Source organism: Nilaparvata lugens, chromosome 6, assembly GCF_014356525.2.
Source record: "Nilaparvata lugens isolate BPH chromosome 6, ASM1435652v1, whole genome shotgun sequence".
In the NCBI taxonomy this organism is placed as follows: Eukaryota; Metazoa; Arthropoda; class Insecta; order Hemiptera; family Delphacidae; genus Nilaparvata; species Nilaparvata lugens.
In genome coordinates, this window is record NC_052509.1 from 2070858 (window position 1) to 2084615 (window position 13758).

The 13758-nt window shown below is 31.2% G+C and overlaps 1 protein-coding gene across 1 annotated transcript in view; it reads right to left on the reverse strand.

The window, feature by feature from the left end:
- Nucleotides 1-2439, reverse strand: part of LOC111057816 (sodium-dependent nutrient amino acid transporter 1) — a 164143-nt gene extending 161704 nt beyond the window's left edge. Inside the window, exon 1 of the mRNA XM_039429928.1 lies at nucleotides 1633-2439. The gene's annotated coding sequence lies outside the window, so the exon portion shown is untranslated. The remainder of the gene's footprint in view (nucleotides 1-1632) is intronic.
- Nucleotides 2440-13758: the final 11319 nt, after the last annotated feature.

The window sequence follows — 13758 nt, forward strand, 5'->3', positions numbered from 1 at the left end:
AATTAGAACTCCAAATTCGAGGATGACAGTAACAGAAGTAACAACTCAATTACTAAGCCTCAATTGTATTGTCAGCGTATTTATATTTTCCATTTGTTTTGTCATTGAAATGGGTCACTAAAATAATGGAGTGTTCTTGTTTACATAAAGCGCCTTACAAAGTCAGAACTTTATAGTAGAGCTCTCTATTTCATCTAAAGAAGATGTTGATAGTTACCATACCAGTAAGTCAAGGAAAGTCAAGATTATTATGACTGAGTCCAGAATACTCTAAGAATGACTAAGTCAAGAGCATTGTGAATTAGTCAAGCACAGATACTTGGAACTTACGTCATGTAAACAAGATGTCAGTGGAGACATTCTTCAGTTCTCAATTTGCATAGAAATGGATTTGAATGAGCAAATTTGCAATTGAAAGGGTCTAATTGAGAAGTGGTGGCATTGAGACTAGTCTTACTCCAAGACTTCCCACATTTACTCTCTTTCTTGTAGAAACCAAGCAGTAGTTTAATTTTGTTTGGTCTATGGACTTGAACTTCATGTAACTGTACCCTTTTTTCTATTTAGAAATCTCTAAAATTTTATAAAAATATTCAAAAAGAAAATAAGTTACGGTAATGCTTTTCTATTCGGTATCAGTAAGAGTAAAAAAATAATTATTTTTGTTGGGATTGAATATTATTATTCAGATCTATCATTTATCATGTCTAGAATCCATTTTCAGAGAAGCATGATAATGTAGCCTATGAAAATGTAGCCTACATTTCATACAATGTAACTTAATATGAGTAGCAGTAATTAGTTTTCATTTGTTAATTATTGTAAGATATGATTGATAAGATATGTTTTATTAGATATGTTGTTTGAATAAAGAGTTATTGATGTTTTACGTTGATACACACTACACTATGTTTTACACTCATATCTGATCTTAGCTATTATGTTTTTCTTCCAAAATCATATAATGAATCAATTAATAATTTTATCAAATTCAACAAGAAATATACAAAATACAAAAACAATAGCCTGTACCTAATCAAAATACAAATTCCTAGTAATAATACAAAATCTAATGAAACCGCCCAACAAATTCAATACACGTGTTTCAATTCACCGTTTTCATCAGCTTTTTTTATTTGAAACTTGTAAATAATTTTCCCAATCAATACTTTGTTCAATTACAATTTAACCAATTCAATAATAGAGGTATTATTCTCTCATTTATTTATCGTATGGCAGATACACAACAAATATATAGCTCATGAGTCTCAAATGCCTACACATACACTGTATATTTCCAAATTATTTGAGATGTTGTGTAGTTTTCGGTCAGGAGAACATAAGTTTGTCTGACCGCCATCATTTGCTAGTCCATTTAGCGTTACCCAATGTGCACCATGGAGGCGAACTAGCGTTACACATAATTAAGTTAAACATCTGATTGCTGGAACAATTTTGAGGTTAAAGAAGGTTGAAACTCAATTTTCAATTCTCACAGAAAAAAAAACATTTTCAAAATCATCTTCATCATCACAAATGTCCAAAATTGCTTCAAATTGTATTTGTAACAGTTTATTTATTATTCTCTTAAATATTATCAACTTATATTAGACCAATTCTCAATCAACTTACCTTGAAAAAATCCAACAAAGATGTAAATTTCCTCTGATTTGAATCCACAAATTATCAATTTATGGATGTGAACATGATTTAGTCTGAATTTCTCCCGAGATCAGCACATCATTCTCATGGAATATGAATGACACTCTTCAACTTCTAATCCTGTTGACATTATTTCTGATCACTTACACAAACACATCTCTGAAAACGTTTTCACTCTTTTCATGAAACTAACACTCTTTCTTGCATGTTCCATGAGAAACTTGAATGTTTCATACACTTTAACAGATTTATTACAAAACTACTACATAATTCACACAATGCAGCTTGAAAATGGAATCTATAGAAATATTATTATGTTCTGGGAGATGGAAATTTTCTAGCTCTTCTTATGAAAAGAGAGAATATATTTTTAGAAACATTTGAACTGAGACACACACACAAATCCTACTCTGATAACAACTTCAATAGATGGCTGTAAACTACGGTATTGAAAATCTTAACAAAATCACTAAAATCATGTCAAAGTTGAGTTCAATTATTGGATAAGATGTGTGAAAGTTAAGGACAGTACAAATTAAAAGATAAATTCAGGCTGTATTATTATGGGAAAACTATACGAAATCTTGAAAAAAAAACACCTGAACTAGTAACGAATGAAAAAGTTGGAGCTAAAATTATGTGATAATCACTAGGAAACTGCAAAGAATTTCAGAGAGCCGCCTGAATTAGATAATCAACGCATGATCAAATGAATAAAAATAAAATAGGTAGTGATAACGACGCGTATAGACGCAGACGCTCAGGGCGTCGAGTAGTCAACTGATAGTAGCTGGGACGTTGCACTACTAGTAAAGTGCCATACCTTGTCAACAAGGTCGCTCCTATGGTGAGATTCACTTTAAACTGTCAGCATTAATTGCATGGAAAGCATTATGAATGCTAACAGCTTGAAGTGAATATCACTCTAGCTGTGAACGCTTGCTCAATCAACCTGCAAATTGGGAAAACAAAGATAGCTATAGCTGATAAGGTAACTGCATCCTTCTACCTGGTTACTGATAGCACAGATTTAAGCTTCTATTTCTTGTCTGTGATGATAGGTACATAGCATAACCTAGGTTATATTTATATAAAAATATACGTGTGACTGATAAGGGCTGACCTATACTAAAGAGGATAAGTCAATTTCTCAAAATAATATCAATTCTATTTTTTCTGTGCATGTACATGTGAAAAATTTCATGGCCTGATTAGATTAAATGCATGAAGATAAGTAGTTGGCATGTCACTTTTGTAATGCCTTCTATTCAGCTCTTTTGTCATTGGAGCCGAAAGAGGAATGTAGGAAAAGTTATTCTGTTTTTCACCTAAAGTGAAGAAAGGTTACCGTTTTCATAGTTTATCTTATTGAGAACTTAATTCAATTACCGGTATTTACAATTTGTTTTTTTTTAATTTTTACAATAAAATTGACCGGGAGAGAAAAACTAAGGATACTCCTTGTACTATTTCTCTCCCTGGAATCAAAATTGGCTGTATTGATGATTGATTGAAATGAATAATGTCTTCATATATGAGAATCGAAGCAAAGTATGTTTAAAAAAGCTATTGCTGTGGTTAGTCTGATGTTTGGAACACAATTTTTGATCCTGCAGCTTTGTTTCAGGATATAGGCAAAGTATTATATTCAAAGTTGTACCCATGAGTTAATGGTGGTTGAGGTGGTTGAGGATAATATTATTTCCTTAGACAATGTGTCGTACCATATGAAGTAAAGATACCGTTTAGCAGAAACGTTTAAAGATGCCTTAATTGATTGTTTGTCTCTGGTCGTACTGGCATGATTATTCTGTGGAAATTCAAAGCTGAATGAGTTTTATTTTCTCAATAACTGTTCTATTTCATTAAGTGTGTGATAACCTTGATAATACTGCCTGATAAAGTGATGCGAGTTACTGGTAGGTACCGTATGTGAAAAACTGATAATACCAAAGACCTTAAAGAGATATAGACCCACAATGCCTATGCCTTCCCAATGATAGCTCTTACTTGAAATTGAAGGCCGCCATTGGGGTATTTTAGCACGAGATATTATATATTATTTATTTGTAATACTATAGATCACAAAGGCATTGGTGGCATTGGTATGTAATAATCTTATGGGTTGCCCCCTCAATGGCGGATTTCAATTCCAAGTACGACACTAGTGCTGCATGTGAGTCTATGCATCTTTAAGGTCTTTGGATAATACTAAATAGGTATGCGCAAGAGAGAAATTAATGAGGCTGCATCATTCCAGGTTTTTACATGAATGTCAAATTTATATTCTATACGTTTTAATTATCATCGCATCCTAACCATTTATTAATAATAAACGCAAGTACCGTATTCCAAAAGTTTACATTAAAGGTATAAACATTCTAGTTAGATAATCTGAACGTTAATCTATTCATTGTATTTTAAAACACTGTACTGTATATTCATTCAAGATTTGAAAGTGGTGAACTTTTGTAAATAAGATAGTAGATATGGAAACAACGAAGATCAAATAACTCCCATATTCTACACATCCAAATTCTACCTACCTTCAATGGAATATTACTATGAGGCTACTATTAGCCTAAACTTGGATAGCCCTTATGCTAGCCTAGATAGCATAAAAGAAAATGAGCATATTGCTATCTTTTCTCTGTATATGTCATTATATGTTTTTGAAAATTCTTCCATTCTTACGTTTGCAATATTCTGTTAAGTATAAAAACCACAGTATTGTTAAATATAAAATATAAATATAAAAATGATAAAAAAATTGTTAAATTTCAAATTTCTATTCAAAATCTCCCGCTGTAAAGAAGTTTCAGCTGTGGTTCACTACATAAACAGAGCTTTCACACATACATTTCAATAGCTACAAATCTGCTGACTATGCAAATACATCAGGGGTCCCTCAGGGATCGAATCTTGGGCCTCTTTTGTTTTTACTCTTAATAAACGATCTTCCCGATTGCATTATTGCATCTAAGATCCCAGTGTTTGCAGATGATGTAAAATTGTATAAATTAATAAGGAGTGTTGAAGATTGTGCTCAGTTACAACAGGATCTTGATAGAGTCCATCTATGGTGTCGTAGAAATAAACTCAAATTAAATATCTCAAAAACCAAGTTTATGGTTTACACGAGACAGAGGAATTATGATCGTTACGCTTACTCATTATTAGCAGGCATCAATCTAGAGTATGTCAATAGCATACGAGATCTTGGAGTGTTGATGGACTAGACTCTCGATTTTAAAGACCAATCATCACGTTCTTAGCAGTGCTAATAGGCTACTTGGTTTTATACCTCGTAATTCAAAACCTTTTACTAGTTGTGATGTAAGTATAAAACTGTTTAATGCACTGGTCCGGAGTAAACTTGAGTATGCATCTATGGTGTGGGGTCCTGCTAATGTAACTGATAGCTACGAAATTGAGTAGATTCAAAATGGATTTCCAAGACACCTTTTCATCAAGAAATTCCGTATCTTCTGTCCATTCAATTTCCCAACTAGTGAATTAAGATCCTTATTTAATATCCGGTCATTGCAGGTGCGGAGATCATTAAATGCCCTATTGTTGTTATATAATATTTTAAATCATAACGTCCATTTACCATATTTTATCAGCCTAATTAATTTCAGTGTACCATATGCAAGACCTAGAAGGAATATATTTTTCGAGATTCCCTTTGCTAGAACAAACCATCATTACAACTCATATTTCTTTATAAAACCTTACGACTGTTTAATAGCTTGAATGAACACATTGATCCTTTTTCGAATTCATTCAATGAATAATTATAAGAAACATTGTGAACTGAATCTATAAGACGCTCGTTTTTAAGATGAATTGTTTTGTAAACTCTGGCTTGAACTCTCCTAGTTTAAGACTTTTCTTTTCCTGTTTACTTACATAGCTTTTTTTTAGCTATTATTTTCTTTCCTGTAATCTTTGAATCGTTTTTTTTTAATTGTATTTTCCTCTAGAATCTTTGGAAAGGATTGTTTTACCTTCTTTCTCTCACATTTTTCTTTATAATAATGAAATTAATTTGATTATTCTGTGTAAATGCTTTTTGCTTTCTTTTCTTTATTTACTATATTTCAAAATGTATATAAGTTAAATTGTTGTTTCATTTAATTGTGTAAATAAGGCTCTTTATGGATCTCTGTGAGCCTTTGTATGTAATGAAAATGAATAAATAAATAAATAAACGATAGGTAGAGCACGATTCGTTTTTCCCAGTTCAGTTCTTCAGTTTTATACTTCACAGGTGTTGGAGGAAGTGTGTCAACAATAATTATTATTCTTTTATTTTTCATCCATCAACTTTTTTGTTATTGGTGTTTATCTAAAATTGTTAGAACATTTTGAATAATACCATCTTATTAACATTTCAAAGTGAAAACCTAACTAGTAAAAATAATAACTTACCTTTCTCTACCTTTAACACATATTCATTTTAGGTTATTAACAACAGGAAAGAAATGAAACACTCCTGTTGTGTTGTTTTGTTTCTTACTTCGTCGTGCAGCAAACTTTTCTGCTTTGCCCCAACTGCTAGTGTCAAGTTCTTGAGATTTTTCAATAAATTCACAGTTTTCAACGTTAAATTGTGCATTAAATGGACAAAAGTGGTAAAAAGTATGGTTCTTTAAGTCCTAAAATTAAAAGTTGTGTAGTCTAAAATTTAAACCGATGTTCAAGATTTTAAACAAAACCATAGGTATAGGCTTTATTAGTTGAATCTCCAACCTCAATCCAGGTAGGAGCATAGAATATTTTTATATTTTACTAATGTATTATCAAATCAGTTATCAAACTTTAGTATTATCAATGCAATAACTGATTATCAATTTATTAAACCTTTCCTAATTTTCAGACTTTCTCATTAGACGATCTATCTTTGTGGCAATATTTAACCTAAGTTACCGGGCTACCGGTAGTAGCATACTAATATTTTACTATTTTGTTTGCCTACCTTATTTTTGAAATGCAAAATGATCTCAGGAAAATAAAGCTTATAGGTAGGTTATACACACTACAGTAACATTTTCTGTGTAGCCTATTTCACGAGGGCTTTTTGCCAAGTCATGTTGAGTGTTGAGACAGCAGTTATTTACCAGTTTACTCGATTTAATATCAACTTCTGTAAATTTAGGCTAAATTATCCTAGTCGGTTTTTGAGTTCTCTTGTTTGGTTTTTGAGTTATGTTGTAAGTGTTTTATGACAAAATTTTATCATAGAGAAACAATAGCGTAAGTAGATATCAGTGGCGGATCTAGAATTTTATTTTGGGGGGGGGCCAAGGTTGTTCCAAGGAGGGGGGGGGGAACCAGCGCCGACGCCTCTAGGGGAAACCGCTAAGTCACTGTATGTGCGTCCTCTATAGTGCGCGTTTGTTTCAATGAAACCAGATAAACGGAGCGGGCAGGCAATGTAAATGTAACTAAGATATTATACAAAGTATTAAAACGTTAACGGATATCATACAATTGAAGACGTAGTAGTGGAATTAGGTCATTCTTGCCAATGAATATACTTTACCAGCTTCAAACTAATTATATTTGTATAAAATTTACATTCTTACAAAAAAAGATTTAGGCGTTTTGGGGGGGGGGGGGCTTGAGCCCGAAAGCCCCCCCCCCCCGTAGATCCGCCACTGGTAGATATCCCATGGTATAGGGCGTTTTACTGTTATCTCAAGCCGATTACTGTCGATTATTGTCGATTTTTACTGTTTTGACCGGGTAAGAGCGTATGAACGGCACAATGTGAGAGACTACGTTTATGACGTGAGCGTCATAAAGCTTCACGGGAAAGAAATACATGGACTAACTTATAGGCTTGAGATAACAGTAAAAGTTGCGACATAAAAGCCTTATACCATGGAATATCTACTTATGCTATTGTTTCTCTATGATTTTATACAGTAGATAAAGTATCAGTGAGGGTAGGCCCAAGTTACTAAATTTTCTTGTAATTATTCTTAATTTCTATAAAATAAATTTTTTTCTCAGATTTTTAATTAGCTAATCGTTTTGATGAGGTCAAAAAGCAAAAATGATTAAAGCATAGAAGTTTTCAAGATTATTCCACTATTAAGCTGATAGCCAAAAAAAAAGTTTGATTTTTGATTTCAAATTCTTTATTCAACAAAACAAGCATAGTAAACAAACATTTGTTGATCGCCCATATGGACATCAAGGGTCTGTATTTGGGTCGACAATATTGTTATTAGTCTTAACTGTACATCTAGAGCGAATCGCGGATTGATTTATTTTTGCCTCAAATTCATTCAATATATATACTCATTCTATTTAAAAACATCGTGAATTTCTTCAAATTAAACATCATTCTATTAGTCTATTCAAGAACGCTGAAGCCAATGCTGTAGTGAAGTCGCATATAAATTAACCAAACAATGCGGTTTCATTTTGATGTCTCAAGTTTTGCAAATTATTACAAGATTTTTAAAAAACTCTTGGTACAATTAGTGCATTATCAAACTGATGATGTTTTAATGTTGTATTTTGATTGATGCTGTGACTGATTATTGCCATTCACTTTAATATTGACAGTTAGTTTTCATAGTTTTCCTTAATCTTTTTATTTCCTATTGGTTTTTCCCGATGTATTTTTTTAGTAAACTAACAAATTTTTTTCCAGGGTATTCAAATCTGTCTGGGCGTGGAATTTACAGGTGTTCTAATTTGATTTGGAAAAATGGAAGTGTTTCATCTATTCAAACTCATTTCAAATTATTCAAAAGAATAGACAAACCTTGTACTGCAACTCGAAAATTTACAGAGTTCAGAACTTCAGGTACGGTAAGTCAAAATTCCTGCCAATCAGTATGTATTTGCAAAGCTTCTGTCGAGTTTACGCAACTTTGAATTTGCGAGACTGGAAATTATTAACATATTACAAATTTCTCGCATATTCAAAGTTGATTATCTTGTTTTGTAGTTATTTTTTAGAAATTTTCAGATAAAAAATCCAAAAAGTAGTCAATCTTGTAGAGAATTTTCCCCTCTTTTCGCTCCTATGAATTGTTTTTCTTATTTCAATTCCATTCAAAAGTTACAGCTAATTGAAAAAATGATTATTCTTATTTTCTAATTTTTTCTTTGATTTTACTATTATTCAAGAGTCTCTAAAACGAGTAAGATACATGATAGAAAATGGTGATTGGTCTCAAATGGATAAAAATTACATGCTCTATAAGTTACGTTGCCTTAAATCCATCTTGCATGACTGTTCCATATCGAGAAACTCTGTGTATATGGGCTGAAATATTCTAAAGGAGGATTTTTCTATCAAATTTCAGTTATGATTCATTATTTTGAACCGCCTTGACGAGCTGAGAAAAATGAGCTGTAGTAAGAGGAGATCTGATCATATTCTGTCAAAAGTTATGAGTGTTTAAAGTTTTGATCCTTGACGTATCCTTATGACGTACCCCCCTCAACTAGGAAATACTGAAATTAAATGTTTCTAACGGGTGATTCTCACCCGAGTTACAGCCGAAATATGTATTTTTTTGTTAGGAAGGACTTGAGAAGGTATTATAATGAAAAATTTGTATTTTAGCGGTAGGACATTATTTTCTATTTTTGGGTGTATTCCCCCTCCCCCCACTACTAAATTTGAGAATTCCTAAGGAATCCTGTTCAGAATTAATTGTTCTTTCACGTGATGTGTGGTTATTTATCTATACTAGAAAAATATCCAAGTTGTATAGGGTAGATAGAAGAGGTAGGTTTGCATAATTTTGAAAACCCCATGTAAAGTACCTCTTTTTTTTAAATTCGTAGCTCCGGAACCAAAAATGGTAATGTCCTGCGCGACCACTCAATTTATTGGAAATTTTATTATCTTCAATTTTGTAAAGAATGATTTTTCTCCAAAAACTCGACGTTTTTGAGATTAAATGTAAAAATTAAAATAAAAGTCCAAAATGTCATGGGTTTTTGTAGGTTTTGGGGGTGAAGCCGCCCTCTGGCGTGTCAGAAAATTTCATATTCGAATTCGGCGCCCCAAAATGCATATAGAATCGTCGAGGAAAATTCTTTCGGGACTGTTTCCTGAAAAACGACCATTTGACTGGAATATAATTTAGATACTAGGTAGCGTATAACGAGGTCATTGAATAGGATGAGTAGAGCATTGAATAGGTCATGAAGAAACATTGATAGGATAATGATAGGCAATCCCATATAAAGGTAAGAGAAAATAGTAGTCATGTTTACAAACCCATTTTGAATTTTTATTGCTACAACATGATATTTTCACACAGCTAACTTTTGCTCATTACATGGGCCCTAACCATACCTGTAACATTTATTATATCTTTGTACACTTGATTAATTTATGTAACAGTTATACATTTATATAGTCATAACAACAATAATCATATCACTATAATATCCACTTATATTCTAACAAAACGATATAATTGATTATTTTATAGGCACATTAAAAATGTGTGTTTATTATTTTTGCAATTTTGTCAACTTAACGAAATTGATAATATTCAACAAAGATAGAATATATGGGTGGAGGAAACAGCTGAGGGATGGATAACAAGAAAAATTAATTTATAATAGAAAAATAATTCCATCGAGGAAAATGAAAGTCTACTATTATTATGAATATATAACAATCATGTAGCTGCATTATGATATAAATAAAAATATAAATCTGAATACCCTTTTTAAATTATACTCGGATTATATTTTTATTTATATTCAAAAGTAGTCCTGAAGAAAAAAAGACAATTTGATTGCACTATGATAGATGCAGTGGTACTTCTCCATAATGAATTTAACTGTAAAGTAATGAATTAGTTAACAAAACTCATCATGTGGAAGATTATGCCATAAAACCTTGTTTAAGAAGTATAAAATAATGAAATAGGTTGTGGTTTATTATTTTGGGATAAAAATATATTGTAACAATGCTGCTTGCCTTTTGTTTCTCGAATTGGATTTTTTTTAAAGAAAATTGGAAAATTCCAAAACGATAATTCCAGGAATTCTCATTAGATAATAATACTGATTGTTGGAGAAATAAATTAGGATCATTGAAAATTGGAGTCTTAACTGGGAAAATATCCGATTTATTAAATTTTTTGTGCGCTCTCTGCTTATCACTGCACAGAGAAGATTAACAATCATACATCTTATTTTATCAAAAATATTCCAAACAAGTTAATAATTTTCATTCTCTCTAAATAACCAACAAAATCTAAATTCTATCTTCTAAATTTCCATTGACCCTAGTTTACTATTCCTCAATATACATGTAACATCTATATAAAAATATTTGCTGTATAACATCTATTCCATAAATAGCCTAGAGTAGTATAAATCAATTTCAAACAATAAAATACACTTTCTTCTAAAAATATTATTTATAAATATATAATTGAATACAGTAACACCCATTAGACTAAATACAATACATTAATTGTGATTTTTGTATACATTTATATAAAGATAATAGTTTATCTATACATTATTCTATTCTATAACCTGTATTTAAGTTGCCAGTTAATCATCGGTTAGTTATTTGGCTACATAACTTACTAAAGTTACAATGAACACCAATTTTATCTGGCATATAATATTAACAGTTTACCTGTATCGTTTTTAAATCAACACCACTTAGGCCTATATGTAATATGTTTGGCTATTACCGTACATCGACAAGAATAATGACATTCACCATAATTATATACACACCTACAATAATTGATATATTCTTTAGGAGTTCTTTTTTAGAACTATGTATTATAAATTATTTGAATTGTTCAATACCCAATCCATATACAGCATCAATTTTCATATCCTGTTTTTTTCAAGTTTATAAAATTATTTTACATTATAGTACTGTAGCTTTGATATATTGATATTGTCCACATGAACAAGACATCTTTCAAGTATGCAACTATTTTACCTGTAGGGATTCAAAAATGTATTGCTTCCTGTTTTATTTATAGTTTCCGTTCGCTATAATGGAGAAATGAGAATTTATATATTTTTAATACAAAGTTCAATAGTTCTGATCAGGAAGAATTATTATTATTCCACCTCCATGTTGTATTCTTGAATTTTGGTATAATTTTGGAATATGTTCTTTTAATATTATATATTTGAAAGGCAATATGATTGGTAGGCATAGAAGATGGAAGGCCCAGGAGGAGATGACTGGAGAATGTAAGGGCGTCCAAGGATGGGAGAATGTGGCGGAGAGGAGAGAGGATTGGAGGCGAGTTGTGCAGGAGGCCAAGGTCCACATCGGACTGTAGCGCCAATGAAAGTGAAGTAAGTAATATTATAAAATTTAATTATAAAAGTGAACTAGATTGCTATTATATATAGGATTTTTTCTCCATCTACTGAGGTCACGTTTTGTCAAATTAAATGTTCCTATTTCATTTATCAGTTCATTTTTTCAATGTTCCCACAAATCAAAATTTTTAAGAAGTTTGTTTCAAAAATATTCAAGAGCGAAAAAATTTGATTTTGACAAGAATATTCAATTTCTAAATATTATTAAATGCAGTTTATTGTCTGGTTCATATTATTGTGATTAATACAATGAGATAAAAAATATTCTAAAGTCTTACGCTTGGTCTCTGATTAAAGATGTGGTCCAATATTTTATAGAACGTATGCCTAGAATTTCTTTAAACGTTTTCAATATAGATAAATTTCCAAAACAGGGCTCAGTTCTCTATTTTGTGGTTTTAATTTTGATAAATATGATCTAATAATATTTCAATTCCCATGAATTACAATGCAAGTCTAGAACAATTGACTAAAACTAACATATTTGAACACACAGTTCATATTAAAATTGTTTTCAATTAAAACACTTCCACATTTTTCTATGGCTTTGATTAATGATCTTCAAATAAAATGTCACTTTTGTGGTTTATACAATAATAATAAGAAACTGATGAAATCAATATCATGATTTGTCATTAACAAAAATGGGTAGAAATCTTCTCGATAATCATCGAATCGTAGTTATTCATGTTTAGTTTCTAAAAATAGGCTCCGTGAATAAAAAAAACCTGAACATCATGTATCGCATTCAAATTTTAACACCAATTATTTCAGATTCTCAACTTACACATTTATACAACTATATGAAAAAACAATATAAAACACATCCAGTATTTACATTATACTCTACATAATACATTATTTTATACAACAATACAACACTTTACACAATAATGTATTCTCAACATGCTTTTGTTTTCTATACAAAATTAAGTTTCGATCACAATCAGCTCAGTTTTTGTTTCATAGAATATAACAATAGTATATTCTTGATTTTTCTCCAAATTGACAAGATTTCTTGACTACATGATTTTATAGTTCATGATGCAATCCTATTCCAGTCCGTCTGTATCTTGATAAAAGATAATCATTCATTAAATAAAAATATTAATCAGAGTACCCTTATAAATTATTTTGTCACTACATGTTTAGAAACTTTGATGATTCATTAATATCAGTGTTTAGTGACACATGTTAATGTGACAATGTGACAATGTTAAGTGACACATAACCTAGCTACATTTGGACTGTTGTAGCTATAAATAGAATTGGGACCATTTTGGGCTTATAAGCCTGTGCTACTTTTCTGTAAGTTGTGTAATTATGAATGATTAAATAAATGAGTGAATAGATAAATAAATATGTTTTCCTACAGTTACGTTGAAAAGTGGCCATTGCTGCACTGATTACAGAACGCAAAGAATCACTTTTCCGCTCTAGTGCGGGAAAAATTTTTCTGCACTCCAGATTTGCAACATGGCAACGCAAAATACTTAGTAGGTTATATGGAGCAACAGTGCAGCAAAATCAAAATGAAGTTGGTAACAGTGACTGCTGTGGCTGCTATAGTGAGCAGAGGTGCAACCAAGCACAACGCGCTAATTATTACATTATATATTATAACCAAGGACAACGAGGACTTTAGGAATTTAGGATTAAGGTTTTTATCAATAATAAAATTACACAGAAGAACATTTGATGGATTTCAGGCAATTTTACCCATAATTACCCACTTTTCAT